The sequence below is a fragment of the Jaculus jaculus genome, chromosome 5 (assembly GCF_020740685.1).
Source record: "Jaculus jaculus isolate mJacJac1 chromosome 5, mJacJac1.mat.Y.cur, whole genome shotgun sequence".
NCBI lineage: Eukaryota > Metazoa > Chordata > Mammalia > Rodentia > Dipodidae > Jaculus > Jaculus jaculus.
In genome coordinates this window covers 108,421,112-108,436,363 of record NC_059106.1, presented here as the reverse complement: position 1 = coordinate 108,436,363, position 15,252 = coordinate 108,421,112, and the positions used below count along the sequence as shown (strand labels likewise).

The following is a 15,252-nucleotide window of genomic DNA, read 5'->3' as shown; positions in this document are numbered from 1 at the left end:
AATAAAGAAGAAAAACAATTGCTGGTCATGAATTCCCTCTCCCATGGATAAGGTTTCAAATCTAATCAGAGAACAATTGGTCTCCTTCAAAACAGGCATGACACCATTGTACCAGTTGTACATTTGGCCTGGCTGGCCATCCTTAGAGCTTGCAGGGTCCGCTGCTGGTTAAGACTTTTGTCCCCTAACAGGTTACATGGCTCTTACCAGCATCAGGGGCTATTAGTCAATAGGGAGGAGGTTTCCAGATCAGCTTCCACTTGATTTCTTGGTAAGATAGCCTTGCCTGTAAATTCCCCCGCTATTTCATGGTCATTTTGAGGTAGAATAGGAACATTCAGCATGGTTAGTAACTCTAGTTTGTCCTTTTCTGTCTCACATCAGTGGTCCAGATTTAAATATTGGCCATAATATTGGATTCTTCTCCGACCCAGAATTATCTTATTCTGGAACTCCTGTTTTTCTTATTGTTCCATTTATCTGAAACAGGATAGGTCCTGAGCCCACTTTTGCCAGGTGATCTCAGAAGCTCTTGAGTGTGCTGATGTTTTTAGACTCCATTCCTTTTTTAGGACACCAGTGCAAACTGCAATTTGCTGTGTACCTCCTTTGGTGCTCTGACCTTTAAAAAAAAAGCCACTTGGCCTCTCATCAGCTTTTACCTATACCTTTAATCTTTTTTAACAATTTGTGTTTGTGGGTAATGTAGTGTGTGTATATGGTGTGATGTGGTATGGTGCCCCATATGCTCATCTGCAGCGGAGGTCACTGGCCTGTGTTAGCCAAAGTGGAGCAGAACGAGGGTGTTAACACTCAATATATTGCTCTTCACCTCATCTTGTCTTAGAGCTGGGGTCTCTTCACTGACTCCATAGCTTGTGGGTTTCTAACAATTTTTGGATCTCTGTTCCCCATTGGCCATGCCCAGCTGTGTATATAGAACTCTTCTGGTCTTAGGCTTGTGCAAGAAGCACACTAAACTGTCAAGCCATCTCTCTATCCCTGTACCTTTAATTTTATTTCAACATTTTTTTCTCCACCTGCGGAAGTGACAGTAATAGAAACTGGCATTGCTTGCCCTCCCTTCCTCCTTCTCTTCTTCTCTTTCTCCCTCCTTCTCGTCAGTCCTTCCTTCCTTCCTTCCTTCCTTCCTTCCTTCCTCCCTTCCTTCCTTCCTCCCTTCCTCCCTCCTCCCTCCCTCCTTCCCTCCCTTCCCTTTTTTCCTTCCCTTTCTTCCTTCCCTCCCTCCCTCCTTCCCTTCCCCTCCCTCCCTCCCTCCCTCCCTCCCTTCCCCTCCCTCCCTCCCTTTTTTTCCAAGTAGGGTCTCACTCTAGCCTAGGCTGATCTCAAATTCACTATGTAGTCTTAGGCTGACCTTGAACTCACAGTGGTCCTCCTACCTCAGCTTCCCAAGTACTGGGATTAAAGGCTTGCAACATCATGTCCAGTAGAACTAGCATTTCTTAACAAAGTAGAGCATCTGCCTAAAAATTTTATGTATGTTTGCAGCGGACAGTGACATGTCATAGCATCCAGAATCTGCAATGATTGTAGTGGCCTGAATGTGCCTTCTTTCTTCTACTCTAGATCACTCCGTACTAATGGAAAAATAACTGGAACTGACTTTGATGATAAAATCAAGGACCAGACAAGATCCCACAATAGAAACTTTGCTTCCAAATGAAGGCGCCAACATTTTAAATTTCTACTTATTCTAAAGGTATTTGAGGCACAATTTTACTTTAACTTGACCCTTTTGTATTGATTTTATAATGTTTTGCATATGTAGATTTTTTTATTGTTTGTTTTATCGAGGTAAGGTGTTGCTCTAGCCCAGGCTGACCTGGAATTCACTCTGCAGTCCCAGGCTGGCTTCAAAGTCACAGCAGTCCTCCTATCTCTGCCTCCCTAGTGCTGGGATTAAAGGTGTGTGCCACCATGCTTGGCCATATGTAGATTTTGCAAGTTTAAAAGTTCTTGTATGTTCGAGTGTGGGTAGCTTTTAGAGAAAAGTTCACTGCCTCATTCACCCTTTCTACTGAAAAAAAAAAAATCAACAGAGGAAAGGTCCACATTTCTTTCTTTCTTTTAATTTTTTAAAAAATTGTTTATTTGCAAGCAGAAAGAAAGAAAAAATGAATGAATGAATGGACAGGCCAGGGCCTGTAGCCACTGCGAATGAACCCCAGATGCATGTGCCACTTTGTGCATCCTGCTTTATGTGGATACTGGGTAACTGAACTCATGTTATTCTAAGTTTTGCAAGCAAGCGCCTTAATTGCTAAGCCATCTCTCCAGCCCCCAAGGTCCAGATTTTTAAAAATTATTTATTTATTTGAGAGAGAAAGAGGGGGGAGAGTGAGAGAGAGAGAGAGAGAGAGAGAGAGAGAGAGAGAGAGAGAGAGAGAGAGAGAGAGAGAGAGAATGGACCTACTAGAAACGCTAGCCACTGCAAATCATATCCAGACACATGCAGCACCTTATACATCTGGCATTCATGGGTATTGGGGAATCGAATCTAGGTCCTTTTTGGCTTTGTACGCAAATGCCTTAACCGTGAAACCATCTCTCCATCCCTGTTTTATTTATTTATTTTAAAGTAACAAAAGGTTTATTCTGAATTACAGTTTCAGAAAACACAGTCCATCATGGTGGGGAGGCATGGGATCAGGAGCAGGAAGCAGCTGGACCTGCACTCAGGAAGCAAAGAGCAATGAATAAAGATGTTCAGCTATCGTTCTCCTGACTTGCACACTGGTTTGCTTTAGTAACAGTTTTAAAATTTCTCTGGCAGTTAGTAGGTGTACTTTTTAAAAAAATGTATTTTTGCCGGGCGTGGTGGCACACGCCTTTAATCCCAGCACCCGGGAAGCAGAGGTAGGATCGCCGTGAGTTCAAGGCCACCCTGAGACTCCATAGTGAATTCCAGGTCAGCCTGGGCTAGAGTGAGACCCTACCTTAAAAAAAAAAAATGTATTTTTATTTATTTATTTGAGAGAGAGAGAAAGAGGCAGATAGAGAGATAGAGAATGGGTGCATCAGGACCTCTAGCTACTGCCTGCAAACGAACTTCAGACATGTACCATCATGTCATCTGTCTTATGTGGGTACTGCAGAATTGAACCTGGGTCCTTAGGTTTTGCAGGCAAGTGCCTTAGCTGCTAAGCCATCTCTCCAGTCCTAGAGTAAAATAGTGAATGATTAAAAATACATGATTTTTAAAAATACACAGTAAAATCTCAGTTTAATTTGGGTGTGCGTGATATAATCATACAGTCCAGGAATGTATGGTGGCACTGAAGAACACTCATATCTCTGTGTGTGTGTGTGCATGAATGCACACATGTATGTAAAATTTCTCTGTGTGCATTCTAGATACATATTTAAATTTCAACATTCAAGTACTATTTGTCAAATTCTGGAACAGACATGAGCAAGGGTCAGAGGGGCATGTTAGGCATCATCCATTACCATTCTGTTCACAATTGTTTCATTGAGGCTGTTTAAGAATTGATGCACATATAGCTGCTTCAATGCTAGTATGGGTGAAATCCTCCTGACTTCACCACTACACAGTTTCAGGGTTACAGGCATATACAGCAAACCCCCGCTTTATTACATGGTGCTGGGATCCAAACACGTCTTGTGTTAGGACAGCAAGTGTGCTTGTAAGAGATGAGTTACTATAGAAATGGATCAATTGGCTTTTACTCAAGTAAGGAATTTATGGCTAGAATCAATGATATACACCTTTAATTAAAAAAATAAGGAGGGTGAAGGAGCATCATGAATTTGAGAACAACCTGAACTACAATGACCTCGAAGACTAAACAGACATTGGCAAAAAAAAAAAAAAAAAAGATTTGTTTTATTATTATAGCTGTTTTACTTATTTTTTAAGATGTGTTCAGATAGATATGTTGTTTTTTCTGACTTTCATTTAAGAATATAATTTTTGCTGGGTGTGCTGGCATACAACTATAATCCCAACACTCAGGAACTGAGGTAGGAAGATCACCATTAGTTCAAAACCTGCCAGGGCTAGAGTGAAACCATGCTTCAAAAAGCCAGGAAAAGCCGGGCGTGGCGGCGCACGCCTTTAATCCCAGCACTTGGGAGGCAGAGGTAGGAGGATTGCTGTGAGTTCAAGGCCACCCTGAGACTACAGAGTTAATTCCAGGTCAGCCTGGACCAGAGTGAGACCCTACCTCGAAAAACCAAAAAAAAAAAAAAAAGCCAGGAAAAAATAAAAAGAGCATAATTTGAATGTCCAAGTTTTGTAAAGAATGATTGTACTAATGTGGAAATGTATATTATTCTGTAACTTTATTATCAATGAAGTTGAAGATATTATTCACATAGCATGTTTATTTTAGGACTAGGTAGACTAAATATTACCACCTGAAATGATTTATATACAGCCATGAAAATCCTAATTTAGATTCCTGTTTTAAGTAGTTTTGTTTCATATTCAGACTTAATGAAAGCAAAGATTAGGATAGGAGAAATTCTGATTATTTGAATTTGCTTACTGGGTTGTTGTGGTTGTTAAGTATTTATGATTCTACTTGTAAAAGTCTGTTGCCTAAAATACGTAGCTTACATTCTTTGGATTTTGTTTGTTTTCTCGAGGTCATGTCTCATTTTAGCCCAGGCTGACTTGGAACTCACTCTAGTCCCAGATTGGTCTTGAACTCACAGCAATTCTAACTCTCCCTCCTGAATGCTAGGATTAAAGGCATGCACCACCATGCCTGGCTCTTGTTCTGTTTTTAAAAATTTTTTCTTTAAAAAATTTTTTTTAGGGCTGGAGAGATGGCTTAGCGGTTAGGCGCTTGCCTATGAAGCCTAAGGACCCCGGTTCGAGGCTCGGTTCCCCAGGTCCCACGTTAGCCAGATGCACAAGGGGGCGCATGCGTCTAGAGTTCGTTTGCAGAGGCTGGAAGCCCTGGCGCGCCCATTCACTCTCTCTCTCCCTCTATCTGTCTTTCTCTCTGTGTCTGTCTGTCGCTCTCAAATAAATAAATAATTAATTAAAAAAATTTTTTTAAATTTATTTATTAGAGAAAGAGAGAGATTGAGAGAGGGGGAATGGGCGTGCCAGGGCCTCTAGCCACTGCAAACGAACTCCAGATGCATGCGCCACCTTGTGCATCTGGCTTATGTGGGACCTGGAGAATCAAACCTGGCTTTTTAGTCTTTATAGGCAAGTGCCTTAACTGCTAAGCAATTTGGAGAGCCCTTTTTCTGAATTGAAAAAAAAAAAGCATTTATTTGAGAGAGAGAAAAAGAGAGAGAGAGAGAGAGAGAGAGTGTGTGTGTGTGTGTGTAAGCATATGTGTACACCAAGGCCTCCTGCCACTGTAAACAGACTCCAGATGCATGTTCCATTTTGTGCATCTGGCTTTATGTGGGTACTGGGGACTTGAACTCAGGCCATTAGGCTTTGCAAGCAAGTACCTTTAACTGTTAATCCATCTTTCCAGCCCCTTAGATTTTTTTTTTTCAAGATAGGATCTCACTGTAGATCAGGCTGACCTGGAATTGGCTGTAGTCTCAGGGTGGCCTCAAACTCACAGTGATCCTCCTACCTCTGCCTCCCAAGTGCTGGGATTAAAGGCATGTGCCACCACATCTGCATCTGGCTTATGAGTATTGGGGAATTGAATCTGGGTCCTTAGACTTCACAGACAAGTGCCTTAACTGTTAAGCCATTTTTTCCAGCCCCAAATTCACAATTTCTATTTGAAAGCTTTACATAATACATTTGAACAGTATTTTCTGGCAGTTTCTCTTGAGCTGCTGACTGAAAGTAGCAGCTCTAGGTTACCTGAGGAACCTAGGAAATGTACAGAGAAGCAGTAGAGGAGGGTGCCCGAGGTTTTTCCTGGACTCAGCATCTGCACACACATGCATACACCATGCACACATCACCCCACACTAAATAAAACATGAAGCAAAGACATAGCTGGAGGCAAACTTCAGCAAGGTCTGTTAAGGGAACAGAGAACCTTTTGCTACAGCTTTTCTTTCTCGTTGCTGAGGCCTCGTGGAAGGATCACAAGCTTCAGCTCTTCTTTCATGCTATTTTGGGCAACTGAATCAGTATTTTTTAGTTTCTTCTTCAACAACAACCGTAATAGTAATAACATTTAGATGTGAAAGTTAAATGATTGCATTAAATAATATAAAATAAGCCAGGCATGGTGGTGCACACCTTTAATCCCAGCTCTCAGTAGGCAGAGATAGGAAGATAGGAAGATTGCAGTGAGTTCAAGGCCAGCCTGAAACTATATAGTAGTGAATTCTAGGTCAGCCTGGGCTAGAGCAAGATTCTACCTCAACCTCCCCACCCCCCAAATAATAATAGGTTTAGAGGCAAATTTAATGAATAGTGTTAACTAAAACTTGAATGTTTTACTACCAAACTATCTTACTTGACTACCTTACTACTAACGCATAATACTTGAATACCTGACTAGTGAAGTATCAGAGGTTCCTTCTCATGCCAAAAACAGGTCAACTCACACTACTAATAGAAGTTTGTATAACCAGTTTCAAAATTAATAACAGCTGGATGTGGTTGAGCATACCTTTAATCCTAGCACTTGAGAGGCTGAGGTAAAAGGCTTGCCATGCGTTCCAGGCCAACCTGAGACTACATAGTGAGTTTGAGTTCCAGGCCAGCCTAGGCTAGAGTAAAACCCTACCTTAAAAAAAAAATTATACAAATATTCTTGGAGAGGAAGAACTGAGCTTTTAGCAAAAACCTCTTATCAAAGGCATACCATCTGGAAAAGCAATTCCTGCTGTGCACGTGCTAGCAGACATGTTGCTTTGCAGCAGGAGGAAGACACTGATGTATAAGGAACATAGTAGCGCTTCACATAGGCCCTGTTGATTATGACAGAAGAATCCCTGCAGCAGAAGGTTTTGTTTCTGTTTAGTTGTGTTGGTAGTGTTTTTTTTTTTTAAAGCCACTTATAGTTGGAAAAGTTATATTTTCTCCCTCAGATCAAAGCACAGACAACTTGAGCTGTAGTAAATTGTGTACTTTTTCTGAGTAAAAGAAATTGTACCATGATATTAATTCATATCCTGCTTCTTTTTTAAGATTTTATTTTTACTTATTTATTTATTAGAGACAGAGAAAGAGGGAGAAAACGAGAGAGAGAGAGAGAGAGAGAGAGAGTGAGTGTGTGTGTGTGTGTGTAAGAGAGAGAGAAAATGGGCACACCAGGACCTCTAGCCACTGCAAACAAATTCTAGACACATGCGCCATTGTGTGCATCTGGCTTATGAGGGACCTGGAAAATCAAACCTGGGTTCTTTGGCTTTGTAGGCAAGCGCCTTAACTGCTAAGCCATCTCTTAGTGTTGAAAAGAGTTAAAATTAGGCCACTAGCCCTATATCTTTTCAGAGATTTATGAAATCGTCCATAACTGTTGTATTATGCTTTCCTGCAGTATTTTATGCTCTCCATACACAGGAAAGTATATGCTTGTTACTTTTTGGTAAAATTAGGTAAATACCTCTTATTTCTTTATTCTTTGTGTGTGTGTACATATGAGAGAGAGAGAAAGAAAAAAGAAAGAGAGGTGAAAATATGGGAATGAACATGGACATGCCACAGTGTCTTGTCACTGCAAATGAACTCCAGATGCATGTACCACCTTGTGCATCTAATTTTATGTAGGTAACTACTGAGCCATCAATCTCCCAAGCTCCTATAATTCAGAATCTTTTTTTTTTTTTTTTTTGAGGCAGGGTCTTACTCTAGCCCAGGCTAACTTGGAATTCACTCTGTAGTCTCAGTGTTTCCAGCCCCTTAGATTTTTTTTTTTCAAGATAGGATCTCACTGTAGATCATGGCAATCCTCCTGCCTCTGCCTCCCAAGTGCTGGGATTAAAGTCATGCACTTCCATACCTGGCTTCAGAATTTTTAATTCAGTAAAAATAAATAATAAAGAAACAAGCTTAGTATGATTGATTTGTGCCTCCATCTGATTCCAAATTTGTGTTCCTAGACATTTTCCTTTCTTAAAAAATATTTTATTTATTTTAAGAGAGAGAGAGAGAGAGAAAATGGGCGCACCAGGGCCTCCAGCCACTGCACATAGACTCCAGATATATGCACTACCTTGTGATCTGGCTTAAGTAGGTAAATGGGAATTGAACTTGGGTCCTTAGGCTTCACAGGCAAGCACCTTAACTGTTAACCTGTCTCTTCAGCCAGATGAGTCAATTTGAGAGTAGGTAAGGATCACTGCAGTATAATGATTCATATCAAATATGTTTTAAGTGTAAGCTTTAATATGATACTTAAAAAACAACTTAGCTTTCTTTAAAGTATACTTAGGAACCAGCTCTACTTCAGAGTAGTCCAATAGTGGATGAAAGGAAGTTTCTTCTTCTTCTCCTCCTTCCTCTCCTTCTCCTTCTTCTCCTCCTCCTCCTTCTTCTCCTTCTTCCTCTTCTCCTTCTTCTTCTTCTCCTTCTCTTCCTCCTCCTCCCCCTTGTTCTTCCTCTCCCTCTCCTTCTCCTCCTTCTTTTTATTTTTTATTTTTCAATTGAGGTAGGGTCTTACTCTACCCAAGACTGACACTATGTAGACCCAGGGTGGCTTTGAACTCATGGCAATCCTCCTACCTGTGCCTCCCAAGTGCTGGGATTAAAAGCGTGTGCCACCACACCTGGCTGGAAGTTTCTTTTATTAAATTGTTCTAGATAAAAAGGAAAGGGTAATAAAGGCACAACATCACCATTTGATAATGAATACTGAACCTAAGCAGAGATCACAAGTAGCTGCTAGCATTAGAGGAGGACAAACATTCAGACATTAGATTTCTTTCTTTTTCTAAGGTAGGGTCTCACTCTAGCCCAGACTGACCTGGAATTCACTATGTAGTCTCAGGGTGGCCTCAAACTCACAACGATCCTCCTACCTCTGCCTCTCATTCTGTTAATGAAAGTTCAAAACACTGCCTATGAAGTAGCCTTGCCAAAAAATACTCAAGTGGCACATGTGTCTAGAGTTTGTTTACAGCGACAGGAGGCCCTAGCATTCTCACTCTCTCACTCTCTCAAATAAATAAATATTTTTAAAAAGCACACAAGGAATAGAGCCAGGTGCTGTGGCACATGCCTTTAATCCCACCCAACACTCAGGAGGCAGAGGTAGGAAGATTTCTGTGAGTTCAAGGCCAGCCTGAGACTGCATAGTGAATTCCAGGACAGCTTGGGCTAGAGTGAGACCCTACCTTAAACAAACACTCACACACAAAAAAACCCTAAACAAATAGAAAACAACAACAACAAAAAGCAGGACCAGAAGAGGAAATTTAGGTTATCAGCAATGTTTTGGCTTTTAGTTGGTGCACATTTTGTCCATAAGCACTTATTACATGATCATGGTAATTTGAATACTGATTGGACATTTGATAGTCAAGAGTTATCTTTAATTTTAGATAAGACAGCAGTATGTTGTTGTATTTTCCAAGTCCTAGTATTGTGGTGACACATTAAAATAATCATACCCTTGGGTGGCGAGGTAGTGTCTTAGATATGCCTTATTAGTGTCCAAAGGAATAGAATCTTAGGGCGGGGATTAAAGATTGACCAGGTGGTAGTTGATTATTATTTAAAGTAGATGCTTATGATTTGGCATAGTAATGAAGGGTGAGGGATCATTCTTCATAAATTTCCCTAATGTTTCCTGAAAAATCATAAGAAAATGGTCCAAAATTTTATTTTTTTTTTGTTCATTAAGTACATTTAGTACTGTGCTGAATTCCTATTTGAAACATTTTATCAAATCAGTGAGTATTCTGTATAGAAAAAACACTTCCAACAAAGGGCAGACTGACTGTATGGTACTTGTTTCTTAGCACTCTATTCTAAGCACTTTGTACATATTAGCTCACTAGATTCTCACAAGAATGCTGATGAAGTGAATGCAAACTTGCCAGAAGTTAATTAGCTGGTATTTAGCAGAGCTTCCAAGCATTCCAGCCCTAGAATCTATGATTCTCTGATTTTTGCATCTCTTTTTATAACTTTTTGGTTTTTTTTTTTGCAAAGCAAAGTCTCACTCTATAGCCCAGGCTAACCTGCAACTCACTCTCTGTAGCACCATGCTGGCCTCCTATCCCTCCCTCCTTCCGTAGTGCATGATATGACAAGGCTTGTGCCACCAGGCCTGGCTAATTTTTTACTCTAGTCTATATATATGAGAGGCAGATAGAGAAAATGAAAACCTGGGTCCTTAGGGTTTGCAGACAAGTGCATTAACTGATAAGCCACCATTTCTCCAGCCTCTGAAGTATTTTATAACAATGTATCATTTTTAGAAACACACTTCTCTGCTGATCTGTATGCAGCCTTTGCATGGCCCACTTTATTTCATTTGTTGATTTTATTGGTGTTACTTGATTTTTTTAAATTCTTAGATAACATAATTCCTTTCTCTTAATCCCTAAAATGTAATTGCATCCTATTTGACTGTTTTATTTTATTTATTTATTTATTTATTTTGGTTTTTCGAGGTAGGGTCTTACTCTAGCCCAGGCTGACTTGGTGTTCACTATGTAGTCTCAGGGTGGCCTTGATCCTCCTACCTCTGCCTCCTGAGTGCTGGGATTAAAGGCATGCACCACCATGCCCGGGTCCTATTTGACTTTTTATTGGCTACTTGAAATAAAATTAGACAATGTACTTAATATATTCATTAGTATTTAATATGTATTTAGTAAATAAATATAAGAAATATATAGCATATATAAAATATATATAAGAAACAGTTACATACACTTGTTTGTGTTTGCATGTGTGTGTGTAATGGTTTGTGATATGATGTATTTAGCATTTGCACATGTATGTGCAGATGCACATACTCTATGCTCATGTATGCAGAGGCCAGAGGAGCACCTCGGGTACCCTCCCTTGTCAGTTATCCATGCATTTCTTTGAGACAGAATGTGACCCTCAACCCAGAGCTGCTGAGTTTTTGAGTCAGGAAATCTCAATGACCATATAGGGTGAAGTTACAAAGGTTCATAGCCATGTCCACTTTTTTATGTGGGTGCTGGGGAATTGAACTTGGGTAGCCTCAGGCCTTTTCAGGCCCTCTTGCTTGAAGGGCAAGTGATTTTACCCACTGAACCATCTCTCCTGCTCCTACACCTGGTTCTGTATATAGTAATAAATCAAAGTAGTCTTTTTTGTTTGTTTGCCTTGTTTTTAGAGGTAGAGTCTCACTCTAGCCCAGGCTGACCTGAATTTCACTATGTAGTCTCAGGGTAGCCTTGAACTCATGGCAATCCTCTTACCTCTGCTCCTGAGTGCTGGGATTAAAGGCGTGTGCCACCACGCCCGGCTCAAAGATAGCTTTTTTAGGCAGTTTGTTTTCTATTTGTTTATTTATTGTTTTTTCTTGGTAGGGTCTCACTCTAGCCCAGGCTGACCTGTAATTCACTATGTAGTGTCAGGGTGGCCTCAAACTCACAGTGATCCTCCTACCTCTGCCTCCTGAGTGCTGGGATTAAAGGAATGCGCCACCACGTCCCGCTAGCTTTCTTTTTCCTTAAGTTCATTTGAGCCCACGCTCTAATACCACAGTTATTCCTCTTCACTTAAGAACACTTTCATGGGCTGGAGAGATGGCTTAGTGGTTAAGCGCTTGCCTGTGAAGCCTAAGGACCCCGGTTCAAGGCTCAATTCCCCAGGACCCACGTTAGCCAGATGCACAAGGGGGTGCACGCGTCTGGAGTTCGTTTGTAGTGGCTAAGCAGCCCTGGTGCACCCACTTTCCCCCCCCCCCTGTCACTCTCAAATAAATAAATCAAAATCAACAACAACAACAAAAATTTTAGAAAATTAAATAAAAGATCACCTTCATAAAAATAACCATTTCAGTGTTTCACTATCTAATTTCTTTTTGGGGGGGGGACTTTTTGAGGTAGTCTCAGGGTGGCCTCGAACTCATGGCGATCCTCCTACCTCTACCTTCTGAGTACTGGGATTAAATGCGTGTGCCATCACACCTGGCTGCTGCTGCTGCTGCTGCTGCTGCTTTTTAAAGTAAGGTAAGAACTTCTCAATTATGTTTGTTCTTGCATATACCTTTTTTAGATATGTTTTATTTATTTATTAACTTGAGAGAGAGAGAGAGTGAGCAAACCAGGGCCTCCAGCCACTGCAAATGAACTCCAGATGCATGTGCTTCCTTGTGCATCTGGCTTACGTGGTTCCTGGAGAGTCGAACTGGGATCCTTGGGCCTTACAGGCAAACACCTTAACCATTAAGCCATTTCTCCAGCCTTGCACAGACCTTTTGCTTTCTACAGAATCCAGTTCGGAAAGTATTTTTCTCGCCTCTAGAAGTTTTTGTGAATAGAAACAAGACTGAGTTTCTGTCATACACATTAATTTAGTTCTTCTAAAATTGTTTTGCACAAAGTAGTGCATATTTGGAGTTCATCTGCATTGGCAAGAGGCCCTGGTGTACCCAATCTATCTGTCTCTCCTCTCTCTTTCTCCTTGCAAATAAATAAAATTTAAAAGGAATTTTTTTTTTTTTTTTTTTTTTTTTTTTTTTTTTTTTTTTAATTTTTATTAACATTTTTCATGATTATAAAATATATCCCATGGTAATTCCCTCCCTCCCCACCCCCACACTTTCCCGTTTGAAATTCCATTCTCAATCATATTACCTCCCCATTACAATCATTGTAATTACATATATACAATATCAACCTATTAAGTATCCTCCTCCCTTCCTTTCTCCACCCTTTATGTCTCCTTTTCAACTTACTGGCCTCTGCTACTAAGTATTTTCATTCTCACACAGAAGCCCAGTCATCTGTAGCTAGGATCCCCATATGAGGGAGAACATGTGGCGCTTGGCTTTCTGGGCCTGGGTTACCTGACTTAGTATAATACTTTCCAGGTCCATCCATTTTTCTGCAAATTTCATAACTTCATTTTTCTTTACCGCTGAGTAGAACTCCATTGTATAAATGTACCACATCTTCATTATCCACTCATCTGTTGAGGGACATCTAGGCTGGTTCCATTTCCCAGCTATTATAAATTGGGCAGCAATAAACATGGTTGAGCATGTACTTCTAAGGAAATGAGATGAGTCCTTTGGATATATGCCTAGGAGTGCTATAGCTGGGTCATATGGTAGATCAATCTCTAGCTGCTTTAGGAACCTCCACACTGTTTTCCACAATGGCTGGACCAGATTGCATTCCCACCAGCAGTGCAGAAGGGTTCCTTTTTTTCCACATCCCCGCCAACATTTATGATCATTTGTTTTCATGATGGTGGCCAATCTGACAGGAGTGAGATGGAATCTCAATGTAGTTTTAATCTGCATTTCCCTGATGACTAGTGACGTAGAACATTTTTTTAGGTGCTTATATGCCATTCGTATTTCTTCCTTTGAGAACTCTCTATTTAGCTCCTTAGCCCATTTTTTGATTGGCCTGTTTGATTCCTTATTAGTTAACTTTTTGAGTTCTTTGTATATCCTAGATATTAATCCTTTATCAGATATATAGCTGGCGAAGATTTTTTCCCATTCTGTAGGTTGCCTCTTTGCTTTTTTCACTGTGTCCTTTGCGGTGCAAAATCTTTGTAATTTCATTAGGTCCCAGTGGTTAATCTGTGGTTTTATTGCCTGAGCAATTGGGGTTGTATTTAGAAAGTCTTTGCCAAGACCAATATGTTGGAGGGTTTCCCCTACTTTTTCCTCTAGCAGTTTCAAAGTTTCCGGTCTGATGTTAAGGTCTTTAATCCATTTGGACTTAATTCTTGTGCATGGCGAGAGAGAAGAATCTATTTTCATCCTTCTGCAGATATTTATCCAGTTTTCAAAACACCATTTGTTGAAGAGGCTGTCTCTTCTCCAATGAGTATTTTTGGCATTTTTATCGAATATCAGGTGGCTATAGCTACTTGGGCTTACATCTGGGTCCTCTATTCTGTTCCACTGATCTACATGTCTGTTTTTGTGCCAGTACCATGCTGTTTTTGTTACTATGGCTCTGTAGTATAGGTTAAAATCAGGTATGGTGATACCACCAGCCTCTTTTTTGTTGCTCAGTATTATTTTAGATATTCGAGGTTTTTTATGATTCCAAATGAATTTTTGGATTGTTTTTTCTATTTCCATGAAGAAAGCCTTTGGAATTTTGATAGGGATTGCATTAAATGTGTAGATTGCTTTAGGTAAGATTGCCATTTTCACGATATTGATTCTCCCAAGCCAGGAACAAGGGATGTTTCTCCACTTTCTAGTGTCTTCTGCAATTTCTCGCTTGAGTGTCTTAAAGTTCTCATTGTATAGATTCTTTACTTCCTTAGTTAGGTTTATTCCAAGGTATTTTATTTTTTTTGATGCAATTGTGAATGGGAGTGATTCTCTGATTTCATCCTCTGTGTGTTTGTTGTTAGCATATATGAAGGCTACTGATTTCTGTGTATTTATTTTGTATCCTGCTACATTGCTGTAGGTTTTGATTAGCTCTAACAGCTTGCTAGTAGAGTCTTTAGGGTCCTTTATGTATAGAATCATGTCATCTGCAAATAGTGATAACTTGATTTCTTCCTTTCCAATTTGTATCCCTTTTATGTGTGTCTCTTGCCTTATTGCTATGGCTAGGACTTCCAAAACTATATTAAATAGAAGTGGAGACAGTGGACACCCTTGTCTTGTTCCTGATTTTAGTGGAAAAGCTTCCAGTTTTTCCCCATTTAGTAATATGTTGGCTGTAGGCTTGTCATAAATAGCCTTTATTATATTGAGATATGTTCCTTCTATTCCCAGTCTCTGTAGGACTTTTATCATGAAGGGATGTTGGATTTTGTCAAATGCTTTCTCTGCATCTAATGAGATGATCATGTGATTTTTGTCCTTCAACCCATTTATGTAATGTATTACATTTATAGATTTGCGTATGTTGAACCATCCCTGCATCTCTGGGATAAAGCCTACTTGGTCAGGGTGAATGATCTTTTTGATATACTCTTGTATTCTGTTTGCCAATATTTTGTTGAGAATTTTTGCATCTATGTTCATGAGGGAGATTGGTCTGTAATTTTCTTTTTTTGTTCTATCTTTGCCTGGTTTTGGTATCAGGGTGATGCTGGCCTCATAGAAGGAGTTTGGTAGGATTCCTTCTTTTCTATTTCCTGGAAAAGCTTAAGAAGCAATGGTGTTAGCTCTTCCTTAAAAGTCTGGTAAA

At 40.1% G+C, this 15,252-nt stretch overlaps 1 protein-coding gene across 5 annotated transcripts in view; it reads left to right on the top strand.

Annotated features, from left to right (window-relative positions):
* Positions 1-1,587: 1,587 nt before the first annotated feature.
* The window catches only part of Ncoa1 (nuclear receptor coactivator 1), a 252,169-nt gene continuing 238,504 nt past the window's right edge, over positions 1,588-15,252 (top strand). For all 5 annotated transcript variants that reach the window (XM_045148792.1, XM_045148791.1, XM_045148790.1 and 2 more), the window contains exon 1: positions 1,588-1,720. The gene's annotated coding sequence lies outside the window, so the exon portion shown is untranslated. The remainder of the gene's footprint in view (positions 1,721-15,252) is intronic.